This window comes from Sarcophilus harrisii, chromosome 3 (genome assembly GCF_902635505.1).
Source record: "Sarcophilus harrisii chromosome 3, mSarHar1.11, whole genome shotgun sequence".
In the NCBI taxonomy this organism is placed as follows: Eukaryota; Metazoa; Chordata; class Mammalia; order Dasyuromorphia; family Dasyuridae; genus Sarcophilus; species Sarcophilus harrisii.
The window spans coordinates 562,397,007-562,411,814 of NC_045428.1; the positions used below are offsets into that span (position 1 = coordinate 562,397,007).

The following is a 14,808-nucleotide window of genomic DNA, read 5'->3' on the forward strand; positions in this document are numbered from 1 at the left end:
TTACAGGATTTATACATGGGTAACTTTACAGTATTAACAATTGCCAAACCTCTTGTTCCAATTTTTCACCTCTTACCCCCCCACCCCCTCCCCTAGATGGCAGGATGACCAGTAGATGTTAAATATATTAAAATATAACTTAGATACACAATAAGTATACATGACCAAAACATTATTTTGCTGTACAAAAAGAATCAGACTCTGAATTATTGTACAATTAGCTTGTGAAGGAAATCAAAAATGCAGGTGTGCATAAATATAGGGATTGGGAATTTAATGTAATGGTTTTTAGTCATCTCCCAGAGTTATTTTTCTGGGCGTAGCTAGCTCAGTTCATTACTGCTCCATTAGAAATGATTTGGTTGATCTCGTTGCTGAGGATGGCCTGATCCATCAGAACTGGTCATCATCTAGTATTGTTGTTGAAGTATATAATGATCTCCTGGTCCTGCTCATTTCACTCAGCATCAGTTCGTGTTAAGTCTCTCCAGGCCTTTTGAAGAAAGGCTTAAAGAGAGAAGATAAAGTTAAACTGCAGAGAGAAAACTAAAAAAAGATTAAAAATAGAGAAAAAATCATGCAAATTGGAGATGAGGATTTGGGCAGAGGAATCAGAAAATAACTGCTTCTTTATGTACTTCCTTTGCATGTGGAACTGGAAAGGAGTGAGAGGAAAAGAGAAGAAAAAAATACATGAGAAAAGGGTGGAGGGTAAGATAAAGTTATAACATGAATGGAAGAGGATAATAGATTAAATTAGAAAAAGGAATCTTAACAGTATGTTCACTTGAAAATAAAACTTGAAACAAAGACTCACAGAGAGTCAAAATGAGATTGCATTGAAAAGAATTCATTATTTTAGGCTAACAGAAAGGCTGGGGAAATGGAAAGGAATAAAGATAGTATTTGCTTTGGTCCAACCTCAAGTGTTATATATCATTTGATTCAGCATTCTGGGAGGAAGGTGCTATCATCCCTTTTACAGCTGAGGGAACTGAGGCAGAGAGAGGTGTGAGATGTCTAGAGTGACTCAGCTAGGAAGTATGTGATGTCATATTCAAACATGAGTTGGCTTGATTCTGTGCTGAATTCTGTCTGCTATACTCAGCATATTCCCCAAGAAGGTCACTAATATTTAAAAAAAAAAATAAGTCCTCCACATGCCAGTTATAGCAACACTTTTTGTGATGTTCCAGCTGCTTTACTCCTTAGATTTAACTCCACCATCCTCCAGTTGTCAGGAATCTCCTCATCTTGGAGAAGGCATTGGCTTTGGTACTCTTAGTGCCTAGTGAATGCCCTTTTGGCCTCTGCCCTTCTGATTGCAGGGTGCAAGATCTAAAACTTTCTCTGTCCCCTGTGCGTGATGGAACATCAGTACCACTGCCACCATCATCATCCCTGGAAACTAGGATCTCCTGTTCATGTACTGCTCCTTCCTACTCTCACCCCCCTTTCAGCTTTCTTCCACGTGTTTTCCCCTATTAGATTCCCCCTTCCTACCATTTTGTATTCTAGTACATAGCAATGTACCTGGCATATAGCAGGTGCTTAATAAACATTTATTGGGTTGAATTGGCAATGAATTGGAAATAAAATAAGAAATTATGAATTTGATGAATGTAAAGAAGCATGAAGAGAAATGAACTTTGGCAAAATGAATTAAACAGAAACAGAAATATAATATACATAATGACTGTAACAGTGTAAATGGAAAGACCAACAACAAAATAAAATTGAATATTGCAAAATTATAATAACCAGCATTAAAATTTTGCCTTAAAGCAAAAATTGAGGGAAAAAGATTTCCTGTTTCTTTGTGGCAGAAGTGGGAGAACAACAAAGAGGAAGCACTGCCTGTGATTTCCCGCCCCCCCCCCCCCTTATTCTTTATTATAAAGTATAAAGGATGGTTTTCTTGGAAGAGTTGGGAAAGGAATATATTGGGAACTGTAGGAGTTGTAAAAAAAAATGATAGCAATAAATATTGACTTTTAAAAAAAGAGAATATAACAACTCCGAGATGCCACATTTCTTATCTTTACCAAATCTTTATGAGAATCATCCACACACACAGAGGACATCTGAAAAAGAATGGATCAGGGAGCCAGGAAGGCTTTCACAAATGTTATTTGATAGCAACCTGTATTGAGAAAGATGGAATGAGTACAAGATGTTACTGTCCTTCTGGTTTGTTGACTATTAAAATAAAATATGACTCAGTAGGGCCTCCTAATGCTTCCTTAAAGCCTCCTCCACAAACTGTGTCAAAATTTTGTAAGATTTCTTGGAAGATGCAGGAACAGAGGTCATTTTGTTCAAGAGGGTACTTCTTACTACAAAATAGAAAACAGGGATAAACATGAGACACAGAAGTCCTTGCTCCTGTCATGGAAGTTATCCAGAGCCCAGTCCTAGTGCAGGAGGGATCTCCTGTAGATGGTAAGTTCCTTCAGAGCCATCTACTTACAGATGACACATGCTCACTATTTACACTCTGGAACAGAGACTTCCTAATTTCGTCATCTCCTAAGAGTTTGGCTTAAGTCTCAAACAGGAAGAATCATGTGATTGAAGAGAATTCATTATCTTGACTATTGTTGGCCTTTCTGCAGGCTTGTGTGTGTTGGGTGTTTGCCCCTAACTGATGGCAAGCTGGACCCTAATATGGTGCGGGCAGGCTCTGCCTGAACCCTGGGCCATCAATGCTCTTCCGGTGGGAACTTGTGGCTGGGAGTGCCTGTGTCCCCCAGGCTCCTTAGGGTGACAGGTGTCATGTCAAGGGCCCAGATGGCAGCAGGCTTGGGAGAGCAGGGGGCTGCTTCAGTAGTTGGGCCAGGGACGTCAGTCTCTCCTTGTTGGTGATATGCATTGCCAGGGAACCTAGAAGGCCTCCAGCATCTTGGATGTGCCTTTTGGGGCTGGATTTCCAGAAGCATAACTAAAGACTTTGAAAGTTGCTGTTTGAGTCAGAAAAGTAGAGATGAAGAGTGAGCTATCTTTCAAGCAAGGGTGACGAGCTTTCTTAGGGTACAGAGGCAAGATGGAATAGTGTGTGGGAAGAGGAACAGAAAGACCCTTTTGGCTCTGTCAGAAAGGAAAGCAGAATAATCCCAAACATAGCTATGAAGTGCTTTAGGTTTTTTGATGATTTGTCCTTTGGGGAATGGATTTGGTAACTTAGGAGGGAGCAGTTTCAGGTGAGGGGATAAGGTCACCAACCATATTGTAAGAACTGAGTGAGATATGAACCAGAGGCACCTTGTGTAAGCCAACTCTTTGGAGGAGTTTGACTGAAAAGGAGAGATTCCAGATTATAGTTTATGGTGGTAGGCGGGCCCATGAAAGTTTTTTGAAGATACAAAAGATCTGGGTACATTGGTTTGGTAGCAGAGAGAATGAATCTATAAGAAGGAGATTGAAGATGGAATGGGAGATAATTGTGAGAGTAGTTTTCTAGAGGAGATGGATGGGGGACGGTGTTAAGATTACTTACCACAGGGTTGACTTTGCTGAGAGGCTACTTCTTCATCTGAAACTGTAGTATTGAAAATTTGGCTTAATGGCAAGACATTTTGAGATGTGTAATAGTACTATCTCAAAAGTGTGAGGTCAGATTTCTTTAGAAAAGTTAGAGACTGGCATTGTGAGGGAGACTTTAGGAGGGAAGAGAAGATTTAAAACAGCTGTTGTTGACAATGGGCAATAAAGAATCAAATTTTGTTCAGTCGTTTTTTCAGCCAGGTTCAACTCTCTATGATCCCATTTGGGGTTTTCTTGGATGAGTTACTGGAATAGTTTGCAGTTTCCTTCTCCAGCTCATTTTGCAGATTAGGAAACGGAGGCAAACAGGGTTAAGTGACTTGTCTAGGGGTCACAGAACTAATAAGTGTTTGAACTCAGGAAAATGAGTCTCCTGATTTCAGAGCCAATACTCTATCCACTGCACTACTCAAATGCCCCAAAGAATCAAATAGGAAGGAATAAAAAAGTATTGTTTTACTACAGTGGTTGCCCAGTTGAAATTTAAAGCATGGCATTTTGGTCAATGTACTTCTCCCATCATCCCATCTGTTCATTGGGGGGGGGTAAGGGGGGGAGTCATCCTTCATTTGATTATTTTCTTGTTCTTTTGAATTACATTGTTGTCACTGGGTAGATATTTTCTTTGCAGAAGTTAATATAAAATTTCCCATGCTTATCTGTATTTTTCATATTCATTATTTGAAAAAATAATTGTATATTTTATTTTTTCATCATCTTTATTAGAATTAACCTTTATTTACCTATTGTCTCTATCTTTGTTTCCCGAGAGCCATTTCTTGTAACAAGTAATTTTTTTTTTAATCCTTCAATTCATATCTTTTCAAATTTCTTCATTTGTCATTTCTTATAGTGCAGTAGTAGTCTATTATATTCAGTGCACAAAGCCCTGGGCTTGAACTAAGGAAGACCTGAATTCACATATGGCCTCAGGTACTTAATGTCTGTGCTACACTGGATAAGCCATTTCTGATTATCGCAGTTACCTCATATATAAAAAGGAGGATACTGATAGCAACTAATTCACAGATTTGTTATGAGGATCAAATGAGATAACATTTATAAAGAGTTTATTACATTGTCTGACACAGAAATAGGCACTTAAGTAATTGTTTGGCTAAACAAATTTTAGAAAGAAGGAAGCATTCCCCAAAGAAGAAATAAAATCAACCCCATTTGCTGATGATGTGACATTAAATAAAAGAATCCTAGGTAATTAACTAAGAAAATAATTACGATATTAATGCTTCAACAAAGTTTTGAGCTAAAAAAATAAACCCATAAACGTCAATAGCGTTTTTATATTATAACAACAAAAACCATAGGGCAATAATAAAAATGGCTCATAGTTATTTAAAATAAATATAAAATGAATGAAATATTTGGCATTCAGTTCACTAACATTTCCTCAGTTTTTATATATGCTTAAATATAGAAGAGTTCTTTAAGAATTTTGTGACTGGAGTGTAGAAAATACCAATATACCAATATTGCCAAAGTTAATTTATAGAATTATGCTGCATCAATTAAAATTCCAAAGGAAACTTTTTAAGAACTTGGTAAAATAATAACAGAATCCATTTGAAGGGACAAACGATATCAGTGAGGAAATAATTTAAATGGTAGTAGGAATATAAAGGGAATAGCATTTCCATACCTCAAACTATATTATAGAGTATTAGTAATCAAAAAATTGATTAAAACAATGGAAAAGTAGACCAGTGAGAGAGATCAAACCAAGGAGAATCCAAAAACAAAATTCACACAGTGTTCAAGAAACTCCAAAATATAAATCACTTAGAAAAGAGTTACCTATTAAGAGTTACTGGGAAACCAAAAATAGTTTGGTAGATACTAGACTTAGAACAACATCTTAAAATCATATATTCTACCATAAATTAAAAATGAGTATGTGGCCTAAATCCTAAATTTTGTACCACATGCACAATTTCTTAATAGCATAATAACCTTTTATTACATTCATCTACCACAACTCATTTAAGGATTCAATTGATGGGCATTGACTTTGTTTCTAGTTCATACCTATTCCAGAAAATGTTCCTATGAATGTTTTGCTTTATGTGGGCCCCAAAGTAATATTCCACACATAGAGGTTTGACCATGTCTCTCCCCTCTTGAATAAATTACAATGGTTCCCTATTCTGGCATCATATATAGAAGCTTCTATTTGGTCTTTAATGCCCTTCACATTTTGGCTCCAACTTAACTTATTATTTACATTACTCTCCTTGATGTATTTTTTGGCTCAACCAAATTGTTCTTTTTTGTTCGTTATTCCATATGTGGTCTCCATGCCTTTCCTTTGGCTGTAACCCCTGCCTATACTGTACTCATTCCTTACCTTTTCCTCTTAGAATTCCTACTTTCCTTCCAAACTTTACTGAGGCATCACTTTATATTTGAGGCCCTTCCTGATGCTTGTAGGTGCTAGACTCTCCCAGAATTAACCTTTATTTACTATTGTCTCTATCCAATCCTGTACTAAAAATAGTCCCCAGCCTCTAGTTCTTTCTTACTAAATGCTTTGTTGATTGAAGATTTCATGTTTTTCCAATATAGCCCTGCTCCCACACAATTCTGGATAAGTGATTGATTTTTTTTTTTTTTTTTTTTTTTTTTTTTTTACCACACTCGCAGTTCTTTGGGTCCTTAAAAGAAAAGTTATCAGATACCATCAATGATTTTTTTTTAAATGCCATGTCAACAGAAACTCTTAATGTAAATGACCCCCTTGTAATTGCCACTTATTTATACAGTATTTTAAGTTTTACAAAACATGTTAGAAACATGATCTCATCGGATCTTCACAATAGTAGGTACTGGTATTATCTCCATTTTACAGATGAGGAAGGTAAGGCAGGCAAAGGTGAAGTGGCTTTCTTGGTACTGAGGCTGGATTGCATGCAGATCTTCCTGACTCCAGGCCCAGTATTCTATCTATTGGACAACTGACTCCCTTGTTAACTCTGCACTTTAGACATGCCTGAGTTGCTCTCCTGTAAAATGAGTTGTATTGCTATAACTCTAAACCTTTTGATTGCAACATGACTTGGTTGACAAAGACAGGAGTTTGGACTTTTGTGGGTGTGAGTTTGTACACTAACTTAAGGATTTATTAGCTGTGTGGCAGTAGGCAAGTTTCCTGACCTCTTTGCATCTTTTTTCTCATACAAAATGACCATATTAGTATCCACAACACCTAATTCATGTGGTTATCATGAAGTATTTTACAAATGTGTGGAAGCTTTTACTTTTGTGATTCCCAGTAGTCAGACTGTCAACTTAGATGAGTAGATTATTCTGGTTCATAAAGATATTAAAGATATTTTCTCTCTTTAGTGTTTATCCCTTGTTCTTACTAGTTGTCAAGAATACAGAGTGATCCATACTTGTTTCTAGCCACTTGATGAAATATTGCAACTACAGATATTTATTATAGATATTATTTAGCAGTGTAAGTTCATAGATTTTTGCAGATCTGATTGTTTTTGTAACAATTTTTACTAAAGGTTTATTTCCTCACAGGTAACACAAGTAGCAAGACAACCTGGACCTCCTACCCCTTCCCCTTATTCAGCACATGAAATAAACAAGGGACATCCAAATCTTGCAGCAACCCCACCAGGACATGCGTCGTCGCCTGGACTCTCACAGGTAAGTAAGGATTTTGTGATGAAAGTTGCCAATAATATCTTTGTTGTGCCTTGTCTTTGTTTTCTAAGTTATATTCTTGTCCATGGCCAGTTTGTGTAAAATGCTCTGCAGGCTGAGTGCCTTATAACATTTGTATGGAGGCTGTGAGTTTTATTCTGCAATGACCAGTGCTTATTTTTATCATGTTAAGTTTGTTTTTTGTTTTTAAAAGACACAGAGGTTTTCCCTTCATGGTTAGTCTAAAAAATAAGACTCACGGCACATATTTAGCATACATCATACTCTTTTTTTTTTTTTTTTTTTTTTTTTTTTGCTGAAGCAATTGGGGTTAAGTGACTTACCCCCAGGTCACACAGCTAGGAAGTGTTAAGTGTCTGAGGTAAAATTTGAATTCAGATCCTCCTGACTTCAGGGCTGGTACTCTATCCACTGCACCACCTAGCTGCCCATCATACTCTTATATAAAGTAAAAATTCATGGGTTTTCATATTTTTGCTTAAACTGATAGATCCTTCTCTGTGGAAGGGGAAATATCTGATGAATTTGATTATTGTTAGTCATGCTAGGATTTCTCAATTTTAAAAACTGCAAGAATTATTGTAGATTTGGGCACTTAGGTATTTGTTAGGCAGATAGAAAGCATAGAAGATCCAGGAAAAAAGGCTGTATTTATGGTATTTTACTATCTTGTATTGATACCATATCAGCCATGCCATCATTCATAGTTTAACTGTGATGGGAATTAATATATATCGATCCAAATATAGTTCTATTTATTTTCTTTGGGAGTTCTGATGTGCATTTGACTATGTTTGTTTTGCTTACAAGTTAATCATTGATCCTTTCATCATAAAAATTTTGTAGACACTATTTAGACCACATAGAGATCAAAACCACGACTTTGGTCATGTTCACATGGTACTAAGTTCATCTGAACTGACCTACTATAGAGCCTTTCTCCTTGATCTGTTAATTTAATAATTTTCATGTCAGAGATTTTTGTGGTAATAATGAAAATTTACTTCATAATATTTAACTGAGCCTTCCATGCAGTGCTAAATTTTTTCATTGTAAGCTGATGGTAAGGATTAATTGTTTATAGTATATAATATGTGATCTGGAAAGGAACCTCTTGATTGAATGTTGGATTAAAGTGAACTCTGATAATACTATCCTGTTAAACTCATGTAGTCCTTTATCTTTTAACAGTTTTTTTTTTTTTTTTTTGGGTGAGGCTAAACAATCCAAATATTATTGCCTCCATTATGCAGATGAAAAAACTAAGACCCACCATATTTTAATGACTTACTCAAAGTCCTGTTGCTATTGCTTGTTGGAACTGAGGCAAACTTGGATCTATATTCTGTGCTACATTATACTGCTTGAGATTACTACATATTTTTGTTAGAAGTCTTTTCAACCTGAGATTATTTCAGTTCAGTTCGTAAAGTATTCAGCAGGCTTGCTCTCTTTTTTCTTCCCCTTAAAAATTATTATTATTATTTTTTTTAACATTCTTTTCTTTTTAAAATGAGTTTTAAATGCTCTTCCATCATTCCACCCTTCCCTTACCCACTGAGGCAAAAAAAAAAATCAATTACACATGTGAAATAATGCAAAATGTATTTCTGTATTAGCCATATCACTCAAAAAAAAGTAAAAAAATTATACTTTAGTTTGCACTCATAGTCTATCACTTTTCTCTCTGGGGATGAATAGCATTTTTTCATCATGAGTCTTTTGGAATTGTCTTGTATCATTTTATTTATTAGAGTAGCCAAGTCTTTCAGTTGATCATCATTACAACATTGCTGTTACTATGCACAGTGATCTTACAGTTCTTACTTTACTTTATATTGGTTCATATTGATTTTCCATGTTTTTTTTCCCCTGAAACTGTTCTGCTAATCATCTCTTAACAGCAAATAATATAGCCATTCCCCAATTAATGGGCATCCCCTCAATTTCCAAATCTTTACTACTTCAAAAAAAGCTGCTATAATTATTTTTGTACATTTGGTCCTTTTTCCTTTTTCTTTGATATCTTTGGGATAAAGACCTAGTTGTGTTATTGCTGAGTCAAAAGATATGAAGTGTTTTATAGCCCTTTGAGTATACTTCCAGATTGTTCTGCAGAATTGTGGACCAGTTTACAGGAAGCAGTATATTAATATCTTAATTATTCGATGATCCTTCAGCTTGTCATTTGTGATAGAGGTGAGATGGTATCCTAAGGTTGTTTTTAATTTTCTTTTCTCTAATCAATAATGTTTTAGAATAATTTTCATATGATTAAAGTAGCTTTAGTTTCTTCTTTTGAATACTGCTTATTCATATTTTTGACCATTTATTAGTTGGGGATAGCTGCTATTTTTATAAATTTGATTCAGTTCCTTGTATATTTGAGAAATGAACCCTATCAGAGAAACTTTGCTTCATTGTCTTTGGGCAAAATGTAGTTTTCCTGATTTCCTCTTTTAATTAAGTCTATTTTTGCTTTGTCTGAGATCATAATTGCTACCTTGGCATTTTTTTTTTAATTTAGTTCAGCTGAATTATATGAGAGTCTTTTTCAGCCCTTTATTTTAATTATGCATGTATGCTTTCTTGATTCAGACATGTCTTTTGCAAACAGCATTGGATTCTGGCTACCAACCCTTTCTGCTATTCACTTATTTAAGCCTATTCATATTCACAGTTATGATTACTGTGTATTTGCCATCACCCTGTTTTTATTGTTTTTATTCTCTTTCCCCCATCCCCTTCTCTCCCTCTCTCTCCTGTCCTCAAAAGTCTTTGCTTTTGACTACTGGCTCCCTGAATTTTCACTCTCAATATCTCTTATTCTCTTCCCCCCTTCTAATTCTTTTTTGTATTAGGTGACTTTGTGTCAGGGTTCTCATTGTTGCCTCTTTGAATGTGTCATGATTCTGAAATGAAAGCAAGTTAAAAGAAAATTTTATTAAGTTTAATAAAAGAAAAAAAAGATTCTGCCTTGTTTTTATTTGCTCACCAGGAAGAATGTGTCTTTAGTATAATGTTTGTCTCCATCCTTCCAGGTATCCCTTCAACTTTCTTCAGTTTCCCCCTTTCATGACACTTCATTTCCCTGATGTCCTTTACTTCTTTAAGTAAAACAGTGACTTATCTATTTAGGGATAACATTCATTCATTCTGAATTGAATTCAGCAAATGTTATTAAAGTCTGAGCAGTCTGGAAAGACTTACAGTAAGCTGGACAGCTACAAATAATACATGTTGAATTTATTATATACATTAAAAACAAGCTTGTTTCATGTATATTCTTTTCCTTCTGCTCTACAACAGATATAGAAATGGTCATCTTATTTGGAGTTTAAGTTCAGAAGAAAACAATAAAATCAAAAAAATCAAAAGACCCACGTATAAGTCAAATAAAGGCAGAAACAAAGAATTGCCTGCTTTTAGATAGATTATATTTTTATTGTGGAATAGGTAATCTTTGCACATTAAGTTAGTAAAAAGCCATTTGAGGAGCATTTAGTAACAGTAAGTGCAGGCTTAAGGCTCCTGTGTTGAAGTTTTTTTTTTTTTTTTAATAGCCTTTTATTTACAGGATATATGCATGGGTAAACTATACAGCATTAACAATTGCCAAACCTCTTGTTCCAAGTTTTTACCTCTTACCCCCCCACCCCCTCCCTTAGATGGCAGGATGACCAGTAGATGTTAAATATATTAAAATATAAATTAGATCTGTGTTGAAGTTTGAATAGTCTCTTGTTCAAGGATCTCCCCGCCAAGCATAAAGGACGACCGTTTCAAATCACAGAGGTGGCAGATGGAGTTTTGTTAAGGGGGAATGACTGGGACCCATTAGAGAAGCCCTTAGTGCGTAACAAAGGGCCTCAATTTAAGGATGGCTTTGTGAGTGGAGAAATGCTGACGTCTTCAAGGTGTAGAAGAAAAATCCAGTGGACTTGACAAGTGATTGGCTGTGGGTGGGGAGTTGGGGAGATTAAATCAAGTCAAGAAGGACTCAGGTTACAAATGGGGTTAACGAGGAGGGAGGGAGGTGTTGTCCCCCAAAGAAACAGGGAGTTTGTGCGAAAGGGATTGGTTAGGGGTGAATTTTATGAGTCTTGTTTGGGGTCTACTCAGTTTAAGGTGACCTTCAATCATTCAGAGGTGCAGATTTTGAAACTCTTCCTAGCTTAGGGTTTTAGAGCTGATAGTCTTATCAGCCATCAGAATATGAATATAGGAGACTATGCCTATGGGCCTTGGAAGTGGGAGATGGAGTACCTAGTTTCCCAGCAAAGAACATGCAAAGGGGTTGTTCAGAAAGTAGAATCATCAGTAGGGAATAGGAAGAGCAGGACCAGGGAAGAGAGACCATTGAAGAGGGAACATGGTGACCAGACATGTCAAAGTTATAAGGGGGAAATAAGGGGAGGTGGTTTCTGGAAATATTTTACTTTGTCTTCTTCCCAAGTTTTATTAATGTTTTTCTTTTGGGAATAGAAGAAAAGAAACAGTTTAAATACTTGAGCCAGTTTAATCCAGGATAGTCTAGCCAACATTTATCAAATGCCTTGGGTATACATGATACCTTGGTTGTAGGTTGGGATTGAAAAATGACAGAAACCATCTTCCCTGAAAGAATGAACACTCCACAAATGGAGTACAGCACAGAGAAGTGTTGATATTGAGGAAGGAGGGAGCTTGCCTGTCTCTAGGAATTGGGAAGAGCTCCCTGTAGGAGGCGGGAATGATTAGAAGATTGACCTGAGCCAGAGACTCTCAGAGATGGAGCTGAAGCCATATATTTCTCTCCTCCTAGTCTCAACCTATTAGTTAGCCATTTCAAAGTTTCAATGTCCTTTGTTCTCTTGTCCTATTGCTTATCTCTTGCCAAACCTCATTACTGGAATATATTTGCCATCAGTCTCTTCTACTCCTATTCATAAACTGCTGAAATCAGCTGGAGAAAGTAAAATATTATATTACTTCACTTTTAAGTGGTCCTTCACTGCACCAAAGCAGTTCTTTTATTTTTTCCCGTTTTATTCTGCTTTACTTCAGAAGTGGTTCTCAACCTTTTTTTTCCTAATTTTTTTTCTGCTTTTATTGTTACAATAATTATTTTGCCATGTTTACATTATTACTTGTACTTTTTCTAGTGTTGGACAAAACTTTTAGTTATTACACAATTGAAAATTTTCAAATAGTCTAAATTGTGTTGGCTGCAGTAAATTACCATGCACTCCATCTTTACCCCATTTTTTACTCCAGTAATTAAGCATTGGCTTACCATCTCCTTTTCTCCACAGCTCCTGTGTTTTATTTATTTATTTATTTATTTAATAGCCTTTTATTTACAGGTTATATGCATGGGTAACTTTACAGCATTGATAATTGCCAAACCTCTTGTTCCAATTTTTCACCTCTTACCCTCACCCCCTCCCCCAAATGGCAGGATGACCAGTAGATGTTAAATATATTAAAATATAAATTAGATACACAATAAGTATACATGACCAAACCGTTATTTTGCTGTACAAATAGAATCAGACTCTGAAATATTGTACAATTAGCTTGTGAAGGAAATCAAAAATGCAGGTGGGCATAAATATAGGGATTGGGAATTCAGTGTAATGGTTTTTAGTCATCTCCCAGAGTTCTTTCTCTGGGCGTACATAGCTCCTGTCTTTATAAGACTTTATAAAACTTGAATGTCCACATAGATGTTCCCTCAAACTCCCTAGTTTGCCAGTTCCTGAGGCCCCGTAAATCCCATGACCTAGTTCTTTCTTCCCCTCAGTCCCAAGCTAGATCTCACCATGATCCATAAGCACTCTGTTTTGATACTTGCCCCATCTGACAACAGTGCCATGCCATTCTCTCTATCTCCATGCCTTACTCTTTCCATACTTATTCTTCATCTTTATCAAAGCCTCTAGTCCTTCTGTTCCTCATTACTTTCTCAGACCATTGCCTAATATCTGTGAGATGTTTGTTTGTTTGTTTGTTTGTTTTGTTTTACTTGAGGCAATTGGAGTTAAGTGACTTGTCCAGTGTCACACAGCTAGGAAGTGTTAAGTGTCAGGCCATATTTGAACACAGGTCCTCCTGACTTCAGGGCTGGTGCTCTGTCCACTGTGTCACTTACCTGTCCCCACAACAAGCATTTCTTTTTTTAATTTTTTAATTAAAGTTTTTTAATTTTCAAAAGTTATGCATGGATAATTTTCAACATTAACCTTTGCAAAACCTTGTGTTCCAATTTTTCCTTTCCCCCATTTTCCCCAGATGCGTAATCCAATATATTTAAACATGGTGAAAAATATATTTAAATCCAATAGGTATATATATTTATAAAATTATATTTTTAAAAGAAAAATCAAATTAAAATGAAAAAAATAAAAATACAAGCAAACAAAAAAAAATGAAGTGAAAATGCTATGTTTTACATATCAGTCCCCACAGTCCTCTCTCTGGGTGTAGATGGGTCTCTTCATCACAAGATCATTGGAACTGGTTTATCTAAATCATCTCATTTTTGAAGAGAACCATGTTCGTCCATCAGAACTGATCATCATATGGTCTTGTTGCCAGGTGTAATGATCTCCTGGTTCTATTCACTTCACTTAGCATTGATTGATGTAAGTCTCTCTAGGCCTCTCTGAAATCATCCTGCTGTTGTTTATAGAACAATAACATTCCATAACATTCATACACCACAAATTACTCAGCCATTTTCTAATGATGGCATTTCAGTTTCTAGTTTTGTAAAAAGGGCTCACAAAAACCTGGGGTCCCCCCTTTTTAATATTTTTATTAAGTTATGCATGGCTAATTTTTTTTTTTTTTTTTTTTATTTAATGCCTTTAATTTGGATTATACATGGGTCTTTAAGCATTAAAATTCAAACCTCTTTTCCAATTTTCACCTCTACCCCTCCCTAAATGGAGGATGAATGATGTTAAATATATTAAAATATAATTAGATAACAATAATATACATGATAAAATTATTTTGCTTACAAAAGAATCAGACTCTGAATCATTGTACAATTACTTGGAAGGAAATCAAAGTCAGGTTGCATAAATATAGGGACTGGGTTCAATGTAATGGTTTTAGTCATCTCCCAGGTTCTTTTTCTGGTATGCTAGTTCATTCATTACTGCTCCATTGAAATGTTTGGTTGATCTTGTTGTGGGGTTGATCCACGGACTAGTCATCATCTATTTATTTGTTAAGTATTAGTTCCTGGTCCTGCTCATTTCATAGCATCAGTTGTTTAATCTCCAGGCCTTTTGAAATCATCCTGTTGGTCATTTCTTACAGAAAGTAATTTCATAATTTTCATATACCCAATTTTAATTTCAAACATTCCAATATGGACATCCATTCAGTTTCCAGTTCTCCACTACAAAAGGGCTGATGGCTAATTTTTTCAACATTTCCCTTATTTTGTTCCAACTTTTCCTTCTCCTCCACCCCTTCCTAGTGACAGGCAGTCTCTTGTTAAAACGTGTTAAAAGGGTATCTTAATAAATAAATGTGTACATTTTTTACAGTTTTCCATTTAAAGAAAAAATTGGTTAA

General features: G+C 35.7%; 1 protein-coding gene across 8 annotated transcripts in view; it reads left to right on the forward strand.

Annotated features, from left to right (window-relative positions):
• EIF4G3 (eukaryotic translation initiation factor 4 gamma 3) overlaps positions 1-14,808 on the forward strand; it is a 275,515-nt gene that overhangs the window by 35,806 nt on the left and 224,901 nt on the right. For all 8 annotated transcript variants that reach the window (XM_031962682.1, XM_031962683.1, XM_031962686.1 and 5 more), the window contains one exon: positions 7,090-7,218. The gene's annotated coding sequence lies outside the window, so the exon portion shown is untranslated. The remainder of the gene's footprint in view (positions 1-7,089; positions 7,219-14,808) is intronic.